This window comes from Lampetra fluviatilis, chromosome 52, assembly GCF_964198595.1.
Source record: "Lampetra fluviatilis chromosome 52, kcLamFluv1.1, whole genome shotgun sequence".
In the NCBI taxonomy this organism is placed as follows: Eukaryota; Metazoa; Chordata; class Hyperoartia; order Petromyzontiformes; family Petromyzontidae; genus Lampetra; species Lampetra fluviatilis.
In genome coordinates, this window is record NC_136326.1 from 6068893 (window position 1) to 6089849 (window position 20957).

The following is a 20957-nucleotide window of genomic DNA, read 5'->3' on the forward strand; positions in this document are numbered from 1 at the left end:
ATTGTATGTAATGGCAGAGATTAGGGATTCATAAAGTACAACCATAACCACAATCATATAAACAGAAATCTATTTTATAGCAATATATTGGGGTGGATGTGTCCACCCGAATATATATTATAATTACGGCCTTGACACACACTTTACCCCACCAAACACAACCTGCAGATAGACTAACTGCAGTGTAACCCATTTATACTGCCGGAAGGAACACACAGGGGGATTGAATAAACTTTTAACTGCCGTGCCGGGAGATTGAACCGACGACCTCTGGATTACAAGTCCAGTGTGCTGACCACCACACCACTGCGGCATCATCTTGTCAAAATGCTCAAGTGTGTCAACATCACCTACATTAAAAAGGCCAAAAATGGTATGAAAACTTCCAGGTGTGTGTGTTTTTTATCTGCCGTGGAAATAATTTTAAAAAATGAACCCGTAAAAACAAAGTTTTTCACTATAAATCCTTTATATGCGTGGCGGCTAGAGTCCTCTCGTCCTCTGGCTTGAGATGGCTGCCACCTATGGGTCAGATGAATGGCTGCCACCATTAAGCAATTGGTAATTAAATATAATTAATTTTTTCCTAAAAAGTGTAAAATTTTGGAATTTTTTTTCATGAAAATACATTGTCACGCACAACGAGTCTGTATGCAAAATGTCAGCTCGATTGGATCACGGGAAGTGGGTTAAAAAACGACCGAAAGATTTGCACGGTCGTAAGCAAGCAAGCAAGTGAACTTAATATAAAAAAATTTTAAAACTGGGTTTCTCTACATCAAGCCGAAGCAAGCTCAACTCACTCCGGGCCAATTTTTTTTTATTATTCGTTCGTGTCCCGTGTGACATGTGTACACCTACACGACTTTTTGTCAACACACTGCTGGATAGATAAGGGCTTCCCGAAACCATCGAGTCAAACGTGGTCACAATTGGACCACACCTCACTGGTACTGTGCACCCACCCCCACCACCCCCCTTCGCAAATCATCCTGCACGGACCAACATGCTAAAGTACGGTCAAACAACCCACATGCGACTGACATGGCATGGGAAAGACTTCGTCGTCATTATAATGTATCATTACACATTAAAGATTCAGGCGACGACAATGGCACACTGTTTTATACCGCCGCAGAAAAACCACGTGAGATATTTAAAGCCCACTTCACCTTCGACGGGGAAGGTGATAGGATGGCAAAGGTGCAGCCCTGCAATTTCCTGCTCATGCCGTTGCTGGCGCGAGGGCCTTCACTGGCTCCGGAGAGGCCCTCTCCAGGGCAAATCTATGCGACCACGGGGGAGAACATTTAAACTCCAAATATACAGGTGTCAGGATCGAACCCACAGCCTCCTGTACACCAGGCGAGGTAGTTAACATCTCGCCACCATGCAAACTAGAAATATACAGCAGGTGTCAGGGTCAGGATTGAACCCACGACCTCCTGTACACCAGGCGAGGTAGTTAACATCTCGCCACCATGCAAACTAGAAATATACAGCAGGTGTCAGGGTCAGGATTGAACCCACAGCCTCCTGTACACCAGGCGAGGTAGTTAACATCTCTCCACCATGCAAACTCCAAATATACAGCAGGTGTCAGGGTCAGGATTGAACCCACGACCTCCTGTACACCAGGCGAGGTAGTTAACATCTCGTCACCATGCAAACTCCAAATATACAGCAGGTGTCAGGGTCGGGATCGAACCCACGACCTCCTGTACACCAGGCGAGGTAGTTAACATCTCTACACCATGCAAACTCCAAATATACAGCAGGTGTCAGGGTCGGGATCGAACCCACGACCTCCTGTACACCAGGCGAGGTAGTTAACATCTCTACACCATGCAAACTCCAAATATACAGCAGGTGTCAGGGTCGGGATCGAACCCACGACCTCCTGTACACCTGGCGAAGTAGTTAACATCTCTCCACCATGCAAACTCCAAATATACAGCAGGTGTCAGGATCGGGATCGAACCCACGACCTCCTGTACACCAGGCGAGGTAGTTAACATCTCTCCACCATGCAAACTCCAAATATACAGCAGGTGTCTGGGTCAGGATCGAACCCACGGCCTCCTGTACACCAGGCGAGATCGTTAACATCTCCTAGCCACCGTGGCAACCCACTCGAGGGAGCTCTACAGAGCCCCATCTTGGGGGTATTTTTGTTTATCAACTCTTCCACGCCGACCAGATATCTTGGTGTAATGCGAGAGTACACCCACTCTCTACCCCACCACACACGACCTGCACATCGGCTAGCTGCAGCGTAACCCGTGTGTAGTGGGTTCAATTGAGGTGCGCACTCAACTCGGAGGCAACACTATTTATTAACGCACAACAACCAACGTGAACACTATACACAAGGCGGTGACCAGCGTCCCGAACCTCCCTAACACTCGGGGAATACTGCACAGCGTGACCAAGGCAGGTGACGGGCTGCCTGGTCACCAACAACGATCGGAGACTCGAGGAACGCCGATGGCGTCTTCATCCCAGGGTTGAACAGCCCAGCTCCCTGTTCACACCCCGCTCATCACTCCCGTGGCGTGGCCGGCTCCGCCCCAGGCCACGCCTCCCTTCTCGATCCTTCAGGAAGGTCCGGGCCCCCGACCACGTGACCCCCCAAGCAGAGGTCGCAACCGGGTACCCGATACCCGTACCCTACCCGATACCCGGCTACCCGTACCCGGCCGGTACTGGTAGCCGTTTGCGACCCTGGTGCGGCCGGGTACGGGTACGGGTAAGGAATCAAAACCCGTTTGCGACCTCTGCCCCCAAGCTCCCCCCTGGAGCCCCTAGCCCCCCTTTCTCCGGTCACGCGTCCTGTTGGGTTCACGCAGAGTGTCATGGCCTGACACGACCTCCGTGACACCCGCCTACAGCCCCCATACAGAGCCTACACAGTAGTGACGTCATGTCCCTACGCAGTAGTGACGTCGTATGTCACTCCACGTGTACTGCTGGGTGGACACACCAGGGGCATTGAAGAAACGTTGAGGAGAACCTTTCAACTACCACGCTGCTGGTGGTAGCTGGGCATGTCTTCCAAGAGAGGCTGGAGTGACCAGACTTCACCCCAGCGCGCACGTGACTGCACGAACTGCGGTGGCACACATTTATCCCGCGGGGGAGGGGGGTGGTGGGAACATCGGACAAAGTGATCATTGTTTTAAACTGCCGGCCCAAGATCGGACCAGCGACCTCTGGAATGCGAGTCAACTGTGCGACTGGCACCAACACCGCACATTAGGCCGCGGTGTAACTTTGGTACACCTCCACGGCCCGGACCAGGTGCTAGCGGGAGTGTAAATACCGCCCCCACCACCCCCCGCCACCTCGCAGAGAGGCTCAGCGGTGAGTGTGATAATCGCTAGGTGACCCGTACACGCAAAGCTCCTTAAAGCGGTCAACGACCTGTGCGATGAAACATGGAACGTGTAAACAAACTCGGCTCAGCGTCAGAACACTCGGCCGGCATCCGTGAGCTCCTGGGATAAAATTCTGGTCAGCCGCACGCGATTAAAGCAGGTCCTAGCGGCGTGGCTGAATAGTTGAGGGGGTGATGACCAGGAATCCAACCAAACCTGCTGCAGACTTCAGAATTGGGCCTGCCAGTCTATAGGTGCGATTTAAACAGGACTATTACTTCACGGATAAGAAAACACTGCTTGATGTTTTAGCTGATTAATTGGAAAATGCTGTTGCAGGAATTATTGTGTTACGTCACGTCCATATCACCTGATTTTGTCCACACTGAACCTTATATTCCGATAAACCTGTTGATAAGATTACATAAATATAAGGAATGGCAGTAACGTCCCCTGTAGTGACAACGCCTTGCGCTGGAAATCCATACTCCAAGCCAGCTTAGCAGCCCTTGGGAAAGTCGAGCGATAAATTCAGCTCTTTGCAACTTACAGTCCTGTCCATCCACTGCCGGATGAAGGCCTTTCTGCCCAATGTCAATTATGGGGGGGTTAACGTCTGACCATAGCTCACCACGCTGGTCAGTTAACTGCTTGCGGCCAGAAGCGGATTATTACTTGCACGTACGACCCTCTTGTACATCCACTGTTGGATGAGGGCCTCCCTACGCCGAGCGTGCCATGAGTCATGTTATTTAACCACGTGGAGAACGGTGGTGTAGCGGCTAGCGCGCTGCGCTACGAACCCGGCGACCCGGGTTCGACTCCGGCTCAAGGCTAACACCGGTGACGAATATCTGAACTGGTTCTGGTCCGCCCCTAGGTCGACTTGGCCTCAAATTAATACCTGGTGCAGTGTATAAACATGTCAACACACTGCTGGATAGGTAAGGGCTTCCCGAAACCATTTTGAGTCAAACGCGGTCACAATTGGACCACACCTCACTGGTACTGTGTACCCTCAATCTTAATTTTAGAACTTTCGTGACTGCAGGAATTATTATTTGTTTCTTTCGGTTAAGTCACGTCTAAAGATAAAATAATAAATTAAATTAAATAATAGAATACGGCGTTTCGATTGCAACACAAGCAATCATCATCAGGTATAATGAAATAGCGACATAAAATCTAACCAGAAAACTATAGACAGACATATTAGCAGACAGATATCACCAAGATACATAGCGAGAGCAACACAGGTAACAGAGAGGGGTGATCGTCTCTGTGTGGTGGCCTTAAATAGACAGAGGGGGGGGCGGAGGCAGAGAGAGGGAGGAGGGTTAGAGAAAAAATTAGCATATCAATGAGTGGTCAACAGACGTGGTGCTGCGAATGCGATGGCACGGCAAGCAAGCCCGAAAATCAGGAGAAGGACACACTAAAATTAAATAACCTAGTAAAATATCGAAATGTAATGTAATACAACACAGAGGGTCGGTCAACACACAATTAACGCATAGCCTGGTTGATTACGTGTTTCAAAGATTGCTAAGTTAGAATTTAAGTGTGAACAATCTAAAGAGAGGACACAGGCACCCCCCTTCGTAAATCATCCTGTACGGACCAGCATGCTAAAGTACGGTCAAACAACCACGTCAACTCCGGCTCAAGGCTAACACTGGTGACGAATATCTGAACTTGTTCTGGTCCGCCCCTAGGTCGACTTGGCCTCAAATGAATACCAGGTGCGGTGTATAAACATCGCCACTGGGGAGACAAATGTGGTCGGGCGTGGTGCTGGCCACCCACCCCCTTGTGCACCGTTCCGGACTTCATAGGTGCTCGCTAACAGCACTTGCCCCAACAGTCTGCTGAGGCTATCCGGGGGATCTTTGTCTTATTTAACCACGCATCACCATGCTGGTCAGTGCGGGTTGGTGAAGACAGGGAAGCATAGACGCCGGGGCATGAGAAGCGTAGTCCAACGATAGATTTTTTTTTTGTTGCTGCACTTTCCCTTCTGCAGCCTACCGCATAGGCCATGGCCAGTTCCGATAAACATCGGGGTGGGACTGACTTACCAGATTTGAAGCTTTCGTGACTGCAAGGATTCATACTCTTAGGTTTTTTCGGTAAAGTCACGTAGGTAAAAAATTAAAAGTTAATAAAAGTAATAATGGAAATAAAATAAAATAATAAATCACGACGTTTCGGAGGCAACACAAGTCTCCGTCATCAGGTGGGACCGTCACAGCTTGATGCAGTAATTTTAGCTGTGACGGTCCCACATGATGACGGAGACTTGTGTTGCCTCCGAAGCGTGCCATTCAGACTCTGTCTACTTGACAGACCTGTTCTTCACCTGAAGACGGCTGCTTGCGTTGTGGCCGAAACGTCGTGAGAATTATTTTATTATGTTAAATTTTTATTATTTTATTACTTCCCTTCTACGTGACTTTACCGAAAGAACCAAGAAGATGAATCCCTGCAGTCACGAAAGCTTTAAATCGAAATGTATTTTATTTCCATTATTATTTTTATTATCTTTTAATTTTATTTTTTACCTACGTGACTTTACCGAAAAAAACTAAGAGTACTGACTTCGCAACCACCAGCATAAGGCCCGGGTGGGGATTTAAGGGTATTTAAAATAGCCTCCCCCGTGAGCCGGTTGCTATGACGTGCATCTACCGAATTAGCTTGGCAGGGAATAACGCAAAGCACGGTGGAGGGTGGGGGGGCAACGTCTTTCACAAATGTGCGCTAAGACACCCCACACCCCGTTAGCACGTCCGTTTAAAATCCGCGAAGAGGTTCCCCGTTCGGCCACACCGCCCCGAACGAGAAGTGACGCGGTGAGCGAGCGCCAATTTTAACAGCCCAGTCACAATTGCCACGAAAACTTTTTTTTAAAAAGATGCGTTGCGGCCAGCGCCACAGCGACGCCTCTCGCGTCACCATCGACGTTTATTTGGGAGCATGGCAGAGGTCACAACCGGGTACCCGATACCCGTACCCTACCCGATACCCGGCTACCCGTACCCGGCCGGGTACGGGTACGGGTACCCGTTTGCGACCCTGGTGCGGCCGGGTACGGGTACGGGTAGGCCGTGAGTCACTGGTGAGTCACCGTTTGTCACTCATTTCCCAACGTCTTGTCTCTTCTCACAATTCAAGTTCCTAGAATCAACCCACCCGCGCCTGCAACATGGCTTCATCCCAGAGGTCACAATCAGGTACTCGATACCCGATTGCGACCGGCCGGGTACGGGTAGGGTACGGGTACGGCCGGGTACGGGTACGGGTACGGGTACCCGTTTGTGACCCTGGTGCGGCCGGGTACGGGTAAGGAATCAAAACCCGTTTGCGACCTCTGGAGCATGGACATCGAGAGTTACGTCCAAGGTGGAGACGGAACGGTAAAATTGGCACGCACGCGGCCGCCAGGTGAATTGTTGCACGTCGGTACCAAGAAAGAGACAGCTCCAGCACAGCCATGGCCTCTATCCAGCAGCGGCTTGATCATAGCTGACGATGATGATAAGTGATTACACTGGTCAACATACTTTTTTTTCTCATGTATTTCGAAGTAAAAACTGGGGGTACGTATTAAATAAGGACAGTTCCGACTGATAACACTGGTCACACTTTTTCTGGCATAAGGTATTCCAACGGGGTGCCGATTACAAATCTGGCATCAGTTTTTGTCTATCACATCAGGTTTTTGAGATATCAAATATTGCATTTTCAATAAAAACTGCAGAAGAAAAATATTACATAAATGTGGATATCTACATAAAATGATATTATAAACACACCATCCTAAAAATACAGCACCATATTTTAACACTAAAGCAGTCACTGACTCGCAACAACTTGCAATCATAAGTGAAGGAGTTAATTTCGGGTAAAATCAATGAAAATGGGGTATGCTGATAGCATAAAATGAGATGTGATAGACAAAATCTGAGATCAGATTTGAGATCAGATTTGGAATCAGCACCCTGAAATTTGTCTAAAACAGCTGCAAAAGTCCAGGCCAGAAAAATATGTAGATTTTTTTGTTGACCAGTGTTATGTTTAAGCGGATATATACAAACATATATACAAGTAAAAACACATGAAACCATAACGCCATTCCAAAATATAGCCATGTGTAAACATTTAAGTACTGTATTTGATTACTGGAACAAGCTGCAAACAAAGTTGTTTGTCGATGCCGCTTTGTTAATCAGATTATCTAATCATCGTAGCTAACGTGCTAATTCCATGGGAATGTGGAATTTCCATCACAGTGTCTAGGAGGCCAATCCCTATTATTAAAAGCCCTATTATTATATTATGGTACTGGCAAAGGAGGTCTAATGATGCAGATGCTCACCCCGAGCCCTCATTACTTTGATAGTGGCATTGTTTTTGAGCTGTACGCCTTTTGGCGTCCTCTGGTCTAGCACCAATTGGGTCGGGGCTCAAAAGAAAGCCGTCCCTTGTGTGGACCAATCAGTTTCAAGGACAATGCATCATATTATCAGTGTTTTTTTGCATTTTGACCACAAGTATTGTGGTTAATGCAGACATGAATCCTTGTAAAAAGGTTTCATTTTTGTTGCCAGAAAAAAAGGGAAAAAACCCTATTATCACGACTAATGCTCCAATTTGCTAATCTGCATACAATCCACGACTGGATGCAGGTTACGAGGGTGGATTTACTGGTAGGAACCTCCTGGTTACACCAGCCCACAGGGGATTATTGTGTCCGTCCGTCGTGCATCCAAAAATGGGAGGGGCTGGGTGGGGAGGGGCTGGGTGGAGAGGGTGGGGCTGGGTGGGGGGTGGGAGGGGTGGGGCTGGGTGGGGGGTGGGAGGGGTGGGGCTGGGTGGGGAGGGGAGGGGCTAGTCACCCCGTGGTGCCCTTATAAAACTCAACGTTTAACCTACTCACGCCAGACTTGTGCCCGCCCTCACAGTCGGGCATATTTTCGGAATACACCACGCCGCCGTTGACCCTGGCCATTGACCGAGCAACCCAACGTTCCTACCAGCTCCCTCCGCAGGACAATGTGTTCTCCGCACAGCCCTCTGCTGCCAAACAAAATAGCCTCTGCAAGTCGTCTCGCTGGCTGTTTGTTTGTGGCCGGTGGTCGCCCCGTCCGAATCACGTTCAGGAGCGCAACCCTGCTTAGCTTCCAAGATCTCATGAGACTGGGTGCATTTCCGGGTGCACTGACGGAACACAACACATTACACGCGCACACACACACACACGAGTGCTTGCCACAAATTAACCACGATCACCTTGCTTATCTCGTCAAGGAGCATAAACCATCGGGCGAACGAACTTCGGTCATCTTCGCAGCAGCGGCCTTTGGCTGCTGCCGTCGAACAAAGACGGTCACCGCCACATCGCGCGGCGCTTTCAGATGCGCTTCTGCGGCCTTTCGGAACGCTCTTTCTTCCGATATTAGGAAGCCACTGGAGCTATGCACTTTTACATCTAGATTGAAAACTAATTTTTTTATTCATAATATAGGTTTTTGGGTCAGATCGCGTTATTTATAAATGTGTCGTAACCCTCCACCACCCGACACGGCCAAACAGTAAAAAATGTGTCACGTTTTCAAAGGACAAATTAATTCACTTCTTTAGCCCACCGGTGTGCTGAAGAGAGAATCAACAGCATTTTAAAATTTGAGTAGCACGACGTTTCGCTGGTAATTACAATCAGCTTCATCGGGCAAGAATGGTGAAGCTCTCCTGTTGCTTCCGGTCTTAAATAGAGCAGCATCTTTATAACTGCTTTGTGTTTTTCGTTTGTTGTCCTTCCCCCACAACTCCGATTAGCACGGTTGGCTACGTTCAATTAAATACAATTTCTAGAAATTTTCAATTTGTGCTATTAATGTAATTATTTCACCGTAATATTCTGTAAATCTTAGATAATATATAAAAAGACCTCACGTAAAATGTTATCTTGGCATTTTATTACGTAAAAAACACCAGATTACTCTAAGTGCTCCGAGTAATGTAAACTATTATTATTAATTATGATAGGATTGTGAGAACAGTATGAAAACCGCAGCAAGTCTCTTTAGAATCAGAATATTTATCCTGGAGAAATCCGATGAGCTATGAATCTCTTTTTCACAGATGCCCAGAAGTGGGTCGGTCAGAAAGTTGCAACAACAAACAATACAAACAAAACGGATAGGAGTGCAAAGTACAGGAAAGGCAGCTTCTCCACGAGTAATAAACATCACCTTCAAAGTGACAAGTCGTGCAGTGTTCGAAACATTCTGAAAGAGTCGAGTTTGCCTAATGAGCGAGTGGCACCGTCTAAACACAGACCCGCAGCACAAGGCAGATTCATACGTGATTATACTGGTAGGAAACACCTGGTTCCACCAGCCCACAGGAGATGATTGTGTCAGTCCGTCGTGCATCCAAAAATGGGAGGGGTGGTGCTGGGTGGGGAGGGGCTGGGTGGGGAGGGTGGGGTGGGGAGGGGCTGTGTGGGGAGGGTGGGGCTGGGTGGGGGGTGGGAGGGTGGGGCTGGGTGGGGGGTGGGAGGGTGGGGCTGGGTGGGGGGTGGGAGGGGTGGGGCTGGGTGGGGAGGGGCTGGGTGGGGAGGGGCTGTGTGGGGAGGGTGGGGCTGGGTGGGGAGGGTGGGGAGGGGCAGGGTGGGGAGGGGAGGGTGGGGCTGTGTGGGGAGGGTGGGGCTGGGTGGGGGGTGGGAGGGGTGGGGCTGGGTGGGGAGGGGAGGGGCTGGTCACCCCGTGGTGCCCTTATAAAACTCAACGTTTAACCTACTCACGCCGGCTTGTGCCCGCCCTCACAGTCGGGCATATTTGCGGAATACACCACGCCGTTGACCCTGGCCATTGACCGAGCAAACCCAACGTTCCTACCAGCTCCATCCGCAGGAATGTGTTTCACCCATGACTTCAGTGTATAGAATTTCACACGTTTAGAAATCACCTCACGTACCCCATTGCAACGACCCCTGGTTGAGAACCACTGGTGTAGTGTATATAGTGTGTAGTGTAGTGTATAGTGTAGTGTATAGTGTAGTGTATAGTGTAGTGTATAGTGTAGTGTATAGTGTAGTGTATAGTGTAGTGTATAGTACGTAATTATTCTCACGTATGATATAATTTCACACATTTATAAATCAACTCACACACCCCCACGGGGGCCAGCGTACCAACGGTTGAGGACTACTGGCTTCGTAGGAAGACCATATCCATGGCATTCCGCAACTGCCACAACACGTGTATAGCGGACTAGCCAGATAACAAAGACGCACTATCCCCACTCCACACCCCCTTCCTGTATTCTAAAGCAAAAATAAAGTTGTGGAGTGCATCTTATCATCTGGTGTGTGCGTCACCCGTGGGGAGCGGTGGTGTAGCGGTTAGCGCGCTGCGCTACGAACCCGGCGATCCGAGTTCGATTCCCACTCACGGCCAACAGCGGTGACGATTATTTAAACCGTTCCTGGGCCTTCCCTAGGTCGACTCAGCCTCAAATGAGTACCTGGTGCGAGACAAAGGCGGCCGGGCGTGGTGTTGGCCACCCACCCCCTGGTGTGCCGTGCCGGCCTTCGTAGGTGCTCGCTCGCAGCACTTGCCCCAACAATCTGTTAAGGCTATACGGGGGATCTTTGCCTTTGCGTCACCCGATATTTTTTTTGTTGGCTTCAAAAACACTCGCCTAGCACCGGCTCCCGAAGCTGCCAGCAACAAACAGCACTTGTCAAAACTGCAATAAACGGTCGGGGAGAATTTAAAAATATATATATTTGTAATGACTTTACTGACGCCGGGGCCAGAAAGTCCGTCCACACCGTCGCGTCTTATCTTGTCTTAAAGGAAGACTTCATGCGGCACTTGTACAGCCGTGTTTGTCAATACTGCTGTTGGATGACTTCCTTCCTTTCTCTCCGCCACGCCAATGTGCGCAGATCCGAGGGGGGGGGAGCAGGCCAGAGGTCGCAAACGGGTTTTGATTCCTTACCCGTACCCGGCCGCACCAGGGTCGCAATCGGGTACCCGTACCAGTACCCTACCCAATACCCGGCTACCCGTACCCGGCCGAGTACCCGGCCGGGTACGGGTATTGGGTACCCGATTGCGACCTCTGGGATGAAGCCATGTTGCAGGCGCGGGTGGGTTGATTCTAGGAACTTGAATTGTGAGAAGAGACAAGACATTGGGAAATGAGTGACAAACGGTTACTCACCAGTGACTCACGGTCTACCCATACCCGTACCCGGCCGCACCAGGGTCGCAAACGGGTACCCGTACCCGGCCGGGTACGGGTAGCCGGGTATCGGGTATGGTACGGGTATCGGGTGCCCGGTTGCGACCTCTGGAGCAGGCATCAGTGCCGGTCTAAGCTAGTGCGGCGGCCTGTAGGATATGTTATAAAGGAGCCCTAAATAAAAAAAATAAAAATATTAAAACACATAAAATTGTAACTTGCACAGTAAAGTAATTGTATTTTTTCATTCGCTATATGGCCAGATAATACGACAAATCGCTAACCTTAAACGCACAGTCGTTCGTAAAAGTTCAAGGCGGTATAGTACTATAGTAATAGAGCAAGTGCAGAATCAGTTTAACACGTAGGCTTTCGCGACCAATATCATCCATAATAGAGGTTGTTTTTGGGGGTTAGATCGCGTAAATATAGAAACGTGTCGTTAAAACCCGCCACCACCCGATTTGTAGCAGTCCACAAATCTGGCTGTCGCCTGATGAAGCTGGTTGTAATTACTGGCGAAACGTCGTGCTCAGTTCGTAAATGTTGTGGCTTGGTTCTCCAATACACCGGTGTGCTGTACTAGTATACTACACTATACACTACAATACACTACACTATACACTACTATACACTAAACTATACACTCCACTACTATACACTCCACTACACACTACTATACACTACACTATACACTACTATACACTAAACTATACACTCCACTACACACTACACTATATACTACACTACTATACACTACACTATACACTACACTATACACTCCAATACACTACACTATACACTACACTACTATACACTACACTATACACTACACTATAATAGACTGCACTACTATACACTACACTATACACTACTATACACTACACTATAAACTACACTACTATGCACTGCACTACTATACACTACACTATACACTACACTATAAACTACACTACACACTAGTGCTGTACTAGTGACGAATTGGCCACGTTCTGTTTACGTGACAGCCCTGCCTAGTTGGCGGTGTCGGGTGGTGGCGGGTTTATACATTTACGCGATATAACCCCCAAAAAACAACCTCTATTATGGAAGTTCAGAATCACTGAACCGAAATTGATAGCTTGAAAGCATTTAGCGCGGGGCCCTTTAAAGTGCGGGGCCCGTAGATACTACATGGGTAGTAGTAGCTACCACTACACATGTAGCTACTACCACACATGCAGCTACTACCACACCTGCAGCTACTACCACACATGCAGCTACTACCACACCTGCAGCTACTAAACACATGCAGCTACTAAACACATGCAGCTACTACCCATGTAGCTACTACCACACATGCAGCTACTACAACACGTGTAGCTACTACAACACGTGCAGCTACTACAACACGTGTAGCTACTACAACACGTGTAGCTACTACCACACATGCAGCTACTACTACACGTGCGGTTACTACAACACGTGTAGCTACTACCACACATGCAGCTACTACAACACGTGTAGCTACTACCACACATGCAGCTACTACAACACGTGCAGCTACTACAACACGTGTAGCTACTACCACACATGCAGCTACTACAACACGTGTAGCTACTACAACACGTGCAGCTACTACAACACGTGCAGCTACTACAACACGTGCAGCTACTACAACACGTGCAGCTACTACAACACGTGCAGCTACTACAACACGTGCAGCTACTACAACACGTGTAGCTACTACAACACGTGTAGCTACTACTACACGTGTAGCTACTACTACACGTGTAGCTACTACTACACGTGTAGCTACTACACACATGCAGCTACCACACGTGCAGCTGCTACACATGTACCTACTACACATGCAGCTACTTGTCCAACGAGGATAATCCGGCACTGGGTTGCGTGATTTGACCACACATCGCCAATACGTCGGAGCATTGAGAGTGCAGTACAACTCTAGGGGTTGTTGTTGCTGCTGCCCGTAACGTTGCCTCGAACAACCGAGGGACCACCCAGGGGGAGAGACGGAGCGATTGGAATCAGCTCGCGTGCGTACAGGGCGTGGGGGTGGAGGGGGTGACGTGAAGATCACAGGATCGTGAGAGATTACGACGTCTTTGTTGTTGTTGGGGTTGTTGGGGGGGGGGGGGGTGCCTTCATCTAGCAGTGGATCGATAATGGGCCACGACTACGATCGTGATTCAGCACGAGACATTTTTTGATCAAAATCACAGCCACCACAAACCATCAGCGCCATCACCGATCAATAATCATCATCAGCAGCATCATCAGCATCATCAGCAGCATCATCAGCATCAGCAGCAGCATCATCATCAGCAGCATCATCATCAGCATCATCAGCATCATCATCATCAGCAGGAGCAGCAGCATCATCATCAGCATCATCATCAGCAGCAGCATCATTAGCATCATCATCAGCAGCAGCATCATTAGCATCATCATCAGCAGCAGCAGCATCATCATCAGCAGCAGCAGCAGGTGCAGCAGCATCATCATCAGCATCATCAGCAGCAGCAGCATCATTAGCATCATCATCAGCATCATCATCAGCAGCATCATCATCAGCAGCATCATCATCATCATCAGCAGCATCATCATCAGCATCATCATCATCGGCAGAGATTAGGGATTAATAAAGTACAACCATAACCACAATCACAGAAACAGAAATCCATGCATTGATTTATATGAAGACAAGTCCAGATATTGTGGCCAAGGTTTAGCAAATTGTTTTTATTTACACAGCATCGCAATTATTTTTTTATAGCTAAATATTGGGGGGGGGGGGACATTTTGAGCATATTTGAATATTGGGGGGGGGAGGGGATGTGCCCCCCCCAATATAAATTATAATTACTACAGCCTTGCACCACGGTGGCAAATGTCCTCCTCCTTGTGAGGCCTTCACAGACTGTTGGGGGGGGCACACGTGCTGTTAGCGAGCAGCAACTATGTGGGTGGGTGGGTGGCCACCACGCCCGACCGCCTTTGTCTCCCCAGTGGCGACGTTTCCTCCACACCGCACCAAGAAGACTAATTTCGAGGCCCGAGTTGACCTTAGGGGGAGAATGCCCAGGGCCGTAATCGGCGGTAGCGGTGACACTGACACACGTGGTAACAAAATAAAACACCACCACAACCACCCACACCACCACCCACACCACCACCACCACCACCCACCTAGACCACCCACACCACCACCCACACCACCCGCACCACCACCACCACCCGCACCACCACCACCACCCGCACCACCACCACCACCCGCACCACCACCACCACCACCCGCACCACCACCCGCACCACCACCACCACCCGCACCACCAACCACTACAACCACCCACCACCTACTACCACCACCACCCACCCCACCACCACCCAAACCACCACCCACACCAGCACCCACACCACCACCCACACCAGCACCCACACCACCACCCACACCAGCACCCACACCACCACTACCACCACCACCCACACCACCACCACCACCCACACCACCACCACAACCACCACCACAACAACCACCCACACAACCACCACTACCACGACCACCTACCACCACTCACACCACCACAACCACCCACCCCACCACCACCTACCACCCCCACCAACGCACGCAGCCCAGGGCATTTAAAAACTCACCGGGTGCAGGAGACGGTCGACGGGGCGGTGACTTGCAACGGGCCCGACTTGTGAGACACGACCACCCACCCAACCCCTACCTACCCACTAAATAATAAACCAAACAAGCAAAACGCCCGGCTTGGCTAAAATTCTATTTGATTTCGAGACGTGTGGAGCGAAGCGTGGGGTGGGTGGGTGGGGTGTGTGTGTGGGTTTGAGAAGAGAGAGAAGGCAGGAGGAGAAGGAGGGAGAGGAGAGGATGATGATGATGAGAGAGAAACGCCGTGCAGCAGTGGATAGACTGATGGAGGTTTTGGCGGAGATGAGAGATGAGAGGGGGGGTGGGTGGGTGGGTGGTTCGAACACGCCGTGTGCAACGCCGCAGCATCGCGAGCGCTGATTGGCTGGCGGCAGTTGTGGCGCGCGCGGCCAATCACGTGGCTCGAGGTGGGCGTGAACAAATGGGTGACGCAACCGTCCGCCATTGACAACAACAACAACGACAACAACAACAAAACGCGCGCGCGCCACGTGCTGTGAAATTGATTTGCACAGGAATATTATTGTTGCGTTAAGAGGGGCCCGTCCATAAATGACGTCACGCGATTTTGGACGATTTTTGACCCCCCCCCACCCCTCGTCACATGGCGTCACAAAAAGTCAGACCCCCCCCCTTCCTGAAATATGACGTCACAAAGCTCTGACCCCCCCCCAAATAAAACATGCATCAAATCATGTTCTTGGTTCTTTCGGTAAAGTCACGTAGAAGGGAAATAATATAATAATAAAAATATTAAACTATAAAATTATCTTATTGCTAGAGTCACGAAAGCTTTAAATAAAAAAACATGCTTCCAATCGCTTTAAACTATTGGCATTGTAGTGCGTATTTAATGTGGCGCTGCACTCTGATGTTGTAGGAGAAAACATTTATTAAAAAGTCTATTTAATTAAGTAGAACGTGTTGTCTATATTTATTTGAAGGTGCGCATTTTAATGTGACGTCACATTTCTCAACCCAAATGTCTGACCCCCCCCAGGTGCGTGACGTCATTTATGGACGGCCCTTAAGGTGACGTTTCGGGCGATGGCCCCTTCGATCAAGGCGGGCATGGTGGGGGAAGCAGCGGTAAAACGCTCGTTTTTATTCTCTCGCAGATAGAACTTCCTGGGTTCGATTCGACACTCGGGCGCTGTAACGGGAAATGATGAATCTGCGACTGGAATCAATAAATTACAGAAACGTTCCATGAATACATTCCTGCGGAGGGAGCTGGTAGGAACGTTGGGTTGCTCGGTCAATGGCCAAGGTCAACGGCGGCGTGGTGTATTCCACAAATAAGGGCACCACGGGGTGACCAGCCCCTCTCCACCCCACCCAGCCCCACCCCTCCCAACCCCCACCCAGCTCCACCCTCCCCACCCAGCCCCTCCCCACCCAGCCCCTCCCCTCCCCACCCTCCCCTCCCAGCCCCAACCCTCCCAACCCCCACCTAGCCCCACCCTCCCTCCCCACCCAGCCCCTCCCCACCCTCCCCACCCAGCCCCTCCCCACCATTCCCCACACTCCCACCCTCCCCTCTCCACCCAGCCCCACCCCTCCCATTTTGGAATGCACGACGGACGGACACAATAATCCCCTGTGGGCTGGTGTAACCAGGAGGTTCCTACCAGTAAAATAAATGGAGTAACTGGACGTTGCTTTGCCCAAATACGTTGTTCTTGCCCCAAAGGAATCCTGTAACGGGAATCGATCGATTTTTAATGACCCAACGCTCGATCAAAGCTCGATCTATGCTCGATCACATAGACACACATATTAAACATATCATAGCTTGATCATTCCTTGATCACATTAACACACGCATTCTATCAAAGCTCAATAGATGCTAGATCGGTGCTTAATCGGTTCAGGATAGATGCTGAATCGGTGATCGATCAGTGCTTAATCTGTGCTCGATTGGTGTTCAATCGGAACTCGATCGGTGGTAAATAAGAGGCTCGTTTGGCCGTTTTCCTCATGCAATATGAACACAAACACTAACTCATAAAACAATGTGAATAATCAAGATAAAACGTAATTCGTTTTTTTAATGTATGTTTTTATTGAGTGGGTGTGTGAGTGACTTTTATCCTGCAATGCAGTGTCCATTTTGCATCGCGCGCTTTCAGATGTGCTTATGCGGCCGTCTGGAACGTTCCCCTGATATTCGGAATCCACTGGAGCTATGCACTTTAAAATCTTGCTGAAAACTCGTTTTTTAAAATCCTTTATATTAAGTTCACTTGCTTGCTTGCGCGCTTACGACCGTGCACATCTTTCGGTGTTTTTTTAACCCACTTCCCGTGATCCAATCGAGCTGACATTTTGCACACAGACTCGTTGTGCGTGACAATTTATTTTCGTGAAAACATTTTTCCAAAATTTTACACTTTTTAGGTAAATTTTCTTTTATATTTAATTACTAATTGCTTAATGGTGGCAGGCAATCATCTGACCCATAGGTGGCAGCCATCTCAAGCCAGAGGACGAGAGGACTCTAGCCGCCCGTTTCAAAGACCAATGTGGGCTGGGTTGTGGCCCATATAAAGGATTTATAGTGAATAACTTTGTTTTTACGGGTTAATTTCTTTAGAACTGCTTTTTGTGTTTAGTTTGTCCTTCTTCCGCACCTCCGATTAGCACGGTTGGCTACGTACGAAGCGAAATAAGTTCAACAGACATACATCATTAATCAGTGTGGTGTAATGATCATGAAGATACACGATGCTAAAAATACCTCGACGTCATTCGCAAGATTCGCCCGTTGTGTGCCGGCAACAGGGTCCACACTGACTACATTCTAAAATTCCCAGCAAATTACTCAATTGGCATTATGCACACACTAGCAATCACCCCCCGCCCACCCCCACTGACGGACACATGCCCCAAAGCTCACTCGTGCACATGAGACTCATCCTGGTCTCTCTAGTTATCGCCTGGTTACGTTACACATTCCTGCGGAGGGAGCTGGTAGGAACGTTGGGTTGCTCGGTCAATGGCCAGGGTCAACGGCGGCGTGGTGTATTCCGCAAATATGCCCGACTGTGAGGGCGGGCACAAGCCGGCGTGAGTAGGTTAAACGTTGAGTTTTATAAGGGCACCACGGGGTGACCAGCCCCTCCCCAACCAGCCCCACCCAGCCCCTCCCCACCCTCCCCTCTCCACCCAGCCCTACCCCTCCCATTTTTTGATGCACGACGGACGGACACAATAATCCCCTGTGGGCTGGTGGAACCAGATGGTTCCTACCAGTATTAAACGAGTACTATTTATGTTTCTAAGCGTTTTTGAAATCACGCATCTCTCCCTTATCATGCTTCTTAGGTGCAGCAGACGCAATAAAGGGGCTTCAGAGCGATGGACAGGAAAACCAAAACTCCCTTTTTTTTAAACTCCACGCTTCTCTGAGAAGTTTAACACGCGGTACGCTTTCGCGAGGTTTGTAGGTTAAATTGCGTAAATGTGTCGTTAAACCAGCCACCACCCAACAAAGCCAATTAGTAAGGGTTGTCACGTGAACAAAACATGCCAATTGGTTACTAGTTCAGCACACCGGTGTGTTTGGAGAGTAAACCCACGTCTTTTACCATCTGGGTACGACGTTTCGCCGGTAATCACAACTGGCTTCATCAGGTGACAGCCATGGTTCTCTAAGCACTTTTCCACTTTCTCACTTTGTTCGGGGCATTGTAGCTTCTAAAACTTTGCGTGCGTGAGTTTTCTCCAGACATCGTAGCATCCTCCGACAAGAAAAAAAAATAAAGTTAGTAAAATAAGAATAAGTATAACCCGTAAAAACAAAGTTTTTCACTATAAATCCTTTATATGCGTGGCGGCTAGTCATCTCGTCCTCTGGCTTGAGATGGCTGCCACCTATGGGTCAGATGATTCCATGGCAGCATTAAGCAATTGGTAATTAAATATAATATTTTTGTCCTAAAAAGTGTAAAATTTTGGAAAAAATATTTCACGAACATTAATTGTCACGCACAACGAGTCTGTGTGGAAAATGTCAGCTCGATTGGATCACGGGAAGTGGGTTAAAAAACGACCGAAAGATTTGCACGGTCCTAAGCAAGCAAGCAAGTGAACTTAATATAAAGGATTTAAAAATAGAACTTGCCCAAAAAGGTGTAAAAAGCAGGACTCTCTTAAATAAGTTCTTGAGATGCAAATGAAGGAGTCTTCTGTAAGAAAATTATTGTTAAGTACAAAAGTTACGTAACTTAAATATATACAAAATAATTATGTTAGTCACTGAATTGTTGGGGGCAGTGGGGTCACATTTTCAAGTGTACAAGAGAATAATGGATTAACGCATCAGAAACATTGCATTTTTTTTATAACGCCATCAGTATTGTTTACATTGCACCGCACATTACATCAAAGTGGCTGTACAATACGTACATCGTCAAAGCAGTGTAGTTTATACAGCATTGTAGCCGAGAACCATAAAACGTAAGACAATGAATTTGCTGCCTTGCAGAATCTGCACATACTTGTACACAAAGATCCCGAATGCAGCCTTAACAGACTGTTGGGGCAAGTGCTGTTGGCAGGCACCTATGAAGGCCGGCACGGTACACGAGGGGGTGGATGGCCAGCACCACGCCCGACCACCTTTGTCTCCCTAGTGACGATGTTTACACACCTCACCAGGTACTCATTTGAGGCTGAGTAGACCTAGGGGGAGGCCCAGGACCGGTTCAGATAATCGTCACTGATGTTGGCCACGAGCAGAAATCCAACTTGGATCGCTGGGTTCATCGTGCAGTACACGAACCGCTGCACCACTGCTCCCTACATACCTGGACACCCACATATGTATAACCTACCATCCAAAAATGGTACACAAATCACTTTTCATTTGTACAATAGCACAATAAAAAAAAACGTGGAAGTTTTTTACCAAACGAGGGAGCACATCTCACCGTTTTAAACACGAAACAGACAATTTTTATATTCTTCTAAATGTAATCAAAATACCCTTTGGTTCTTTCGGTAAAGTCACGTAGGTATCAAAATAAAATAAATCACGACGTTTCGGGCGCAACACAAGCGTCCGTCATCAGGTGAGAAAGCATGGTCTGCTGCTGATAGAGACTGTTTTAAAGGTTCACATTTAAAACGTGACTTTACCGAAAGAACCAACGAGTATGGATTCCTGCAGTCACGAAAGCTTCAAATCAAGATCGTAATCAAAATATAAACGGTGGCAAGCGGCTTTGATGATGCCTAAAACTCCCAACGCACAAATGACGAGATTACGAGACCCACCGTTCACAATACAATTGGTGCAGCTTTCACAAAAGCCGCATTCAGGCTCACAGTCGGGTTTTTTACAATCGGGTTTAATTGTCTTTTTATATTAAACCCGATCATCTGAGATTGGGAGAAATCCGGTTTAATTGGTTCTAATTGCAGAACCGCACTCCTCAACGATGGGCTTCATCCATTCCAAGCGAAGGAACTCACTGGCGCCCACGATTGTGGAGGAGAAGCTCGTGTTCATCAAGACCAACCTGCTCGCCGCATTCTACTACCCCGTGCCCGACGGCCCCCCGAGTACGATAGCAGCACCGACGAGGAAGCAGCCGAAGCCTTGGATCAGAGTTTCGTATTCATTAAACCAGGGTTTAATT

General features: G+C 48.7%; 1 protein-coding gene across 2 annotated transcripts in view; it reads right to left on the minus strand.

Annotated features, from left to right (window-relative positions):
• The window catches only part of LOC144949115 (uncharacterized), a 64847-nt gene extending 49235 nt beyond the window's left edge, over positions 1 to 15612 (minus strand). Inside the window, exon 1 of one of the 2 annotated variants that reach the window (XM_078878967.1) lies at positions 15291 to 15612. The gene's annotated coding sequence lies outside the window, so the exon portion shown is untranslated. The remainder of the gene's footprint in view (positions 1 to 15290) is intronic. The other variant, XM_078878968.1, reaches the window with a different exon arrangement.
• Between the last annotated feature and the right edge of the window lie 5345 nt (positions 15613 to 20957).